General features: G+C 41.1%; 1 pseudogene; it reads right to left on the bottom strand.

Annotated features, from left to right (window-relative positions):
• Window positions 1–3896: 3896 nt before the first annotated feature.
• LOC148570431 (protein FAR-RED IMPAIRED RESPONSE 1-like) lies at window positions 3897–5879 on the bottom strand (annotated as a pseudogene).
• Between the last annotated feature and the right edge of the window lie 1625 nt (window positions 5880–7504).

A 7504-nucleotide genomic window follows, 5' to 3' on the forward strand; every position in this document is an offset into this window, starting at 1 on the left:
ATGGAAAACCACGTGCCAAGGAGACCATTTGTTCCTCCTCGAAAAGGAAGTCCCCACAATTTATGGAAAACCATGGCAGCCGACCCCTTTAAGCAGCAGTAGCCGAGAGTAATGTGATGTCTCTGAGGGTGAGTTTTTTTGTAACAGTACGTTAAATCTTTTTGTCCAACTGCGTGAATAAGTAAGTGTAGCTCAGAACTCTATTCCTTGGTGTGTACAGCAGAAACTAAATTTTGAGGACCTGAACTCGTCATCTTCGCCTGGGTCTGAGCTAAGGCAGACTGAGCCCGGGACTCCGTTCACCTACCACACTCACCACGGACACCATGGCGCTGAGGACATGCCTCGGGTGAGAATTTTTAGTACAATATAGAGCCATTATTTGTGTGTTCACAATTGAGCCATAAGTTGTTGACATCATAACGGTGGTGTATTCTGGTATATAGTGCTTAAATCTGTCCTTTTGCCCTCCGGAGGGAATGCACTTTGTCGGAAAAGAACTTGCTGTTGCAGCATATATATTTTCTTCGGACATGGACACCAGGTACACGTATTGTACTCAGATATATTGTTATTAATGTACGCGTTAGATACCCCGAAATAATTGATCAAGTTATTCGATGGCAACAGACCTTGAGTGGTATATTCAAAATGTATCGTACAGGGAGGTCCTAGTCGAGGACGAAAATTCTCGCGGTGATCGAGCAGCACTACTAACGTTGTGCCTGGGCCAATTGGTTGTTGAGGATGTAAGTTCAACCCGGCCGTGTGAAACTGTAAGCATGGGAGAAGCCCACATGTTGAGTTTCTAAAAGAATTTATTTTCACGATCATGCAGGTTATTAATCTTGCTTACACGATGTTAACGCATGAGAACAACCTGCCATCCTGGTTTCTTCCTACGACCTTTTCGGTAAGTTTTATTGGACCTTAAATCTGTTAGTACATTTGTTGGTAAGCCATTGCAAGAAGTATTTCATATAAACAATGCGGCTGACCCTTTTGCAGCAGGTGACTCTTAGCCCAGTGAGTCATAGCATCGACACATTCGAGTATATCCGCCAGAGGTTCATGGGACATGCATATGATCTATGGATGGTTACTAATTCGGTCCTCGATAATCAGTGAATATCTAGAAATGTTGCTGTGTACTGACTAATCCATCATGTCTTGATGTTACGATGCAGATATATGTCCCTATGCATAGAGACAACCATTGGTATCTGATGGTAATTGATCTTGTCAACTGTAAACTGTTGTATTTGGATTCTGCAAAGCACAGCGACCACAGAGAATCAAGAGTCTCACAAATGAAGTTTGTGGTAAGAGAGTGTATTTCTCCCAAACTGTTGCCTTCGTCCTGAAAGGGATGCTCATTATCATATGTTATACGATACATGTGGCTGACATAAGCTTGGACCGATTTTGTTACTTGTGGCAGGCATTCTTCGTTGAGAACATGCTAGAGGATAAGCGGTTCTGGAGAAAGGAAGATCATTACAAGCCACACCCATCAACTTTTGACATTGCGGAGCCACCCGTAGGCCAGCAAGCATACCAATCGTAAGTTTTTTTATGTCCTTCCCCGTCGCTATCCACACCATAGAAACATGCAAACACTAGTAGAATCCGTTTTGGGTAGTTACGAGTTTGGTCACCACCCTCATCATTTAATTACAAAAAGGAATGACTGTAGAGTTTGGGTTTGCCAATGGATGATACTGAACTGGGTTTGGGAGAATGTTAATTTGGAGGTAATTTCCTTACACACTCACTTGCATATTGCCTCACTAACTAGAGCCACATGCATAAGAACCTCATTTTTTTTGTAGGAGGTCAATGATCAAACAAGAATGAGGCTTGCCCTTGACTTGGTGATGGGAGCTTATAACCCTATCACTCGTGATGTTGGCCGCAGAGAAATCCGGTTCTGGGACAGGGAGATGCAAAGGTCGAGTCGGTCTGCAAAGAAGGGCAGGAAAAAAAATAGCGAAGCCAGTTAGTTCTCCTAGTCAAAGCATAACCATATGACATCCTGGGTCGTGGATGTAGCGACCAAGTATTTTGTTTAGTCCTACCACTCTTGGGGGATACAATGTCTTTCTATTATGTGGCGGAGTTATGCTATCAGTGGGGCACATGCTATCATGATGTGGTTAACTGCCTATGCATTTTGGTTCATTTTTGTGTCATGGAGACCAAACAGATGCCATTTTGATTGCATATTAAGGTCCCTAATATGCCTTTTCTCTCCGATATTAGGCACCATAATATGCCTTTTTAAGTGTGATGCGTTTGAAGATTATTTTTTGGGAATCGTGTGACCACCAATGTAAATGAAAAATGGCTGTGTCATTATGTGGTGTTTCACCTAAACATTTTTCCTTGTTAGTTCTAAATTTCATTTTCATGATTGCATAATCACCATCACCGTTCACCCTTACACCGTGTCAGCTCTATGTGGCATGTTAGCCAAAGGTGAATTTCTTAAAACAGATCATTAGATATCTGTTCTCCAAGTCCATATACATTTGGATGTTATTAGGCCCGGTGTCCACATTGGACCCGATTTTGTGTAAATTTATTATGCGGACAGCCCAATACACATTCTGTCAAACAAAAAAGACAACCAACTCATGACATTCCAAAGAAAAAAAAGGAAGAATACCACAAGGTCCACCGCAGGATTATCAATTTGATATTGGAATTTGATGTACACAAGTACAAGTTAATTAATCTAGTATCACATTAGGAAAAATTCACAAGGACATCGAACTGAAAGAAATTGAGATTCTCCCAAAGGGTTCACTCCTACTGGTAAGAGAGACAAATAACATCAGAGGGGTCAACATATGTCATGCCTTGCTCCTCATACCTCTATGGGTCTCCTAACTTATCTACCCATGAAACGGCCTCACGAGAAATGCTTGCTTGCTGATAAGATGTATTTCGACACCTTTCTTGGCCTTGAAATTCTACCAATCTTGCCTCCATGAATGAATGATTGCTACTGCAACAGAAAAAAAAGCAGATTTTATGTCAAACCAAAAGAGGTAACAATTTTGAGGGTATTTACAAGATGTAATTAACTATTTTCCGAAAAATTGAGTAGAAGTAAATAATTTCATAACTAATGCTTACTATCATGTACCACTACACATCTACCTACACGTGACCAAAATTATTTCAGCCACATATAACTACACTCTATATGCAAGTTGACCTTAAGTGATTTCATACTACAGAAGTAATTAGTCCAACATTATCACTACCACTAATCATGTTACTGTATTTGCGATTTATCACGAGAAGTGATTTTATGCTTATCTACTCATTACGGTAGCTTATAAATCAACTACCATACGATCCAATCTTCCTGCATCCCAATTTCCTAATTTGTCTTAGATACTAGTAACTGCTTCTTAGTACGATATTCAATACTGCAACACGAAAACAACTCACCGTGTTGTGATAGACGTTATTTGATGTGCCGTTAGGGTCCAGAAACAGGTTGTCACCCACATGTTCATCGTCCTGTAATCAGAGTAATAGTAAAAAGTTGGATGTTGCATACGGATAACAATTTCCCAAAATCACATCGAAGGAAATATCTTACCCAGTCATGCATGTCTAAATCATCCCCCTCGAATGCATCGTCTCTTAAATCGTGTTGTTCATCGTTATCACCCTTGGCTGGGCAGGTTCTCTTTGTATGTCCCGTACCCTTGCAGCAGGTGCAACGTCGCCTTTTATCATGGCCTTTTTTCTTTCCAAGTTTTGGAGCTCCTTTTGATTGAACAACAAGTGGGTCCCTGACTACAGCATTTGCTTTAGCGGCATGTTCGGCGCTCGGCCTAACCCCACCATGGAATGCCTTGTAATCCAACTCAAGGTCTTTACATAAGGACTGAATTCCACGCATAGCCTTTTCGAACAATGCTAACCTTTCTTCCCCCAAGAAAAACATCCACTATGATGCCGACTGGAGTGTCCCATGGCGGAGGATAACACCGTGTTCACTAAGGTCACCCCAACTTTCCGTGTACTATTCAGGAGATTTTGCATCAGTTCTCCACCTCCTGAGAATGAGCTTATCGGGTATCTCCTTCAAGTGCTCTGCCTTCATCACAAAGAACATGTGCTTGCATGGATATCCATGCTTCTTCCAGAAGTTACATTGACAACTTACTTTGCTAGTCGACCGATCGAATGACGTCGTTATCTGCACATTTGGTTTCTCATATTCCTCAAGGGTGTATACCATTGTATTCAATATCCTTCTTTTGTTAATCTGGTTCAAGGAACCTACCCCTTCGATCTCCTTCTTGATGTCCCCAAACACTTCTCTTGTGTATACCGTAGCGGTATGCCTTTCAATATTTCTCAGGCATGTTGTCATAACCGGAACCAAGTTGATAGACTGAAACTGGAGGAGCAACTCCCTATTCCGATACTCGCGGAAAACCATCTCCAAGCTCTGAACAAGCTCGTAAATTGTGTGGGTGGACTTCGAAAACTTGTTCACGTGTGCATTAATGCCTTCGCACCTAGATGTTGTCCGATATCCCGCGCAGAACTTGTCACGCAAATAAGCACTTGCTCACATTTCCTTTTTTTCATACATCTGGCATGACCATTGCTTCTCACGTAGCCCATACACATGGGCAGCATCCTCCCATTTGGATTCGAAGTCCTCTGTCGTCATTTCTGTATACAGCCATCTTCTAAACAACCCACGTAATTCTGTATCCTTTACATTAGATGTGACGTTTTTCTCCACATGCCATGCACACAAACAATGGGTCGCAGAGGGAAGCACTTTGAAAACTGGTTTTATCATAGCCTTGTCACCGTCAGTCACAACTACAGCCGGCTTCTTACCACACATGATCTCCATCAAATGCTCCAACATCCACCGATAGGAATCAATACTTTCATCAAGCAACAACCCAAATCCAAAGATGATGGTCTGCTTGTGATTGTTTGATCCAAAAAAAATCACGACCGGTCTCTTGTATTTGTTTTTCTTGTATGTTGAATCAAAGGCCAATACATAAACAAAGTATTGGTAATCGACTCTGTTGGATCCGTCTGCCCAAATCAGATTGGCTAGCCTTTTGTCACAAGTCACATTGTATTTTGCAATTGCCATGGGATCTAACTCGGCTTTTCCCTCAAGATACACTATTGCAGAATTTGCGTCACCGTCAGATATTTTAATGCGCCATTGTTTGTCAGTGTAGTTGTAGACATCCTTTTTCAAAAACCCCAACAACGAATAGCCACCGGCCATACCAGCCATGTACCCTACAATCTTTGCCGTTGCAATACCATGTGCTTGCATCCCATCTATCTGACTCTTTGCTGTTTCCGTTAACCCACGATGATTTGCAATCAAGTGCACCATTCCTACCGGTGTCAACTCGTGGTTGTGCTCGGTGACTAGCTTACTCACCTTCCAGTAGTTATCATTTTTGTCTAAAAAAACCGATAACATTGCCTTGCAGTTAGTTCTTGTCTCTGGTTTGTGTTCCCTTCTTCTGTCAACCCTGTCATAGTGTTTTCGTTCCCTCAAGCCTTCCTTGTTACAAAAAAAACCTATATCTTACCAAGTTCCCCTCATAGTCTCTCCCTGAGTCACCCTTTCACACACCAAACCCATGCATTTTTCTAAACCTCCGATAGAACTCATATGCAATCTCAACGCTGACCCAAACCTTCTTCAAAATGTCATCCACACTCAGTGCGCCCAGGTCTTCAAAGTCACAACATTCATCGTCGGCCACGGATCCTCCTTCTTCGGCACCGATGAACTCCTCGTATGCATCACTTTGAGTCCGTCGACAATCAGCATCCCCCTCGCTTAAGTTCACCTCCATCTGTACCTCAACAACACATCGACTGAATCAGGACTTGCAACACCAACAAACGTCAAAGACCCCTATCCATTTACTGTTGTTTGGCATTTGCTCTCATTGCATTCAACACTCTACCTAAATTGATAGTATAATAAAAATATTTTTCCTCTACACCTGATTCAATAAAAACTCAATGAATAATGCAACTACTTTTAAACACTCTTCATCTACATTTACTTCCTTCAGTAGGGAATCATAAAGAACTACTTCCATGCCTAAACAAATTACAATGAAATGCAATGTCCAAAAAATACTAAATGAAGAAAAATAGAGACGATTCTCTCTTCAATTCTATGTTCAAGATTGTGGGAGACCACAATCACTAGAGAAATACCATTGACATAGACTTCATTCTTACTTCTTATATGCCTCACCCAATTTTCCACACAATGCAAAACAAACACAAAATTAATTTCTGAGACAAGAAAAGCAGCAGACCAAGGTGCAGAATTTGAGCATCGATCACAGATACTTGATTTGTATTAACTCAACAAAAACAGCAGAAAATCATTCAGAGCTTCGGCATTCATCACAAAAAATGAATTTCCTACGAAAAATAAACAGAACAAAACCAGCAGACCAGCATTCAAAGTTCGAGCAATGATCAGAAAAAAATTTATTTGTGAAACAAAACAAATAAGGAAACAATCCCCACAATGAAAACTGATTTTTTGCTTTCAGCCGAAGACAACACGACACATAGAATAAATCTCTGATCACCAACATCCGCCAATAATCTCAAGCACAACACCTAAATCGGAACAATGATTGGCCACTTAATCCAAAACAAGACCTAAATACAAAATCCACCAAAGTACCTCACAGCAATCTAACAGCGAAAAAAGATAACTGTAACCCAAAAATTTACCAAATTATCAAGTTGGGAAGTCCACAGGCAGAGAATCACAACAACAACAACAACAAATTTAAAAATAACACAGCACCAACAGCACAACAACAATTAGCAAATTAACCAGTTCACATTAATAGTTTAACTTTACCAGAAGAAACTGATACAAGTGGAATCATCATGCTAATATGTTTTTTGCAAAGATGCTATTTGTGCAGCTACATTTTCCTGATTACTAAGATCGAATTATTCTACCTTCACATGCACTCAACTTACTAACTTTCTAAAAACTATAGATTATAAAACCAACCAGAGATACGGTTAAAGGATTACATCGAACCCTTACAGTGCAGCCACATTAAAACATAACTATAGAATTCAAAGCCTAATATCAAAATCACAGGGAAGAGAGCATAGATGTTTTATACTTTAATTCTGTCCATGAAGAAAGTCCAAACCACTACCAATTCAAAATGTTACCTATTGTATTGGTAATCGGAAGTTGTAGAGGTTGAAGCAGAGTATTGGTGCTGTGTGGGTGTATTGTCTGGTGGCAGGTTTGGGAAACTCACGGAGGCGACAAAAGCTAGCAGTACCACATCCGGGGGTCGCTTGCGGTTTCATCCCAGCGGTCGAATGAGACCGACGTGGTTTCCACACGAACGCTTGCACAAACTCGAACGGTGAACGGCGACTAACACGAGCGGTGAAGGCCGATCGATCGAGGACGCCAAAG

Source organism: Arachis ipaensis, chromosome B3 (genome assembly GCF_059453495.1).
Source record: "Arachis ipaensis isolate K30076 ecotype BB chromosome B3, ASM5945349v1, whole genome shotgun sequence".
Lineage (NCBI taxonomy): Eukaryota > Viridiplantae > Streptophyta > Magnoliopsida > Fabales > Fabaceae > Arachis > Arachis ipaensis.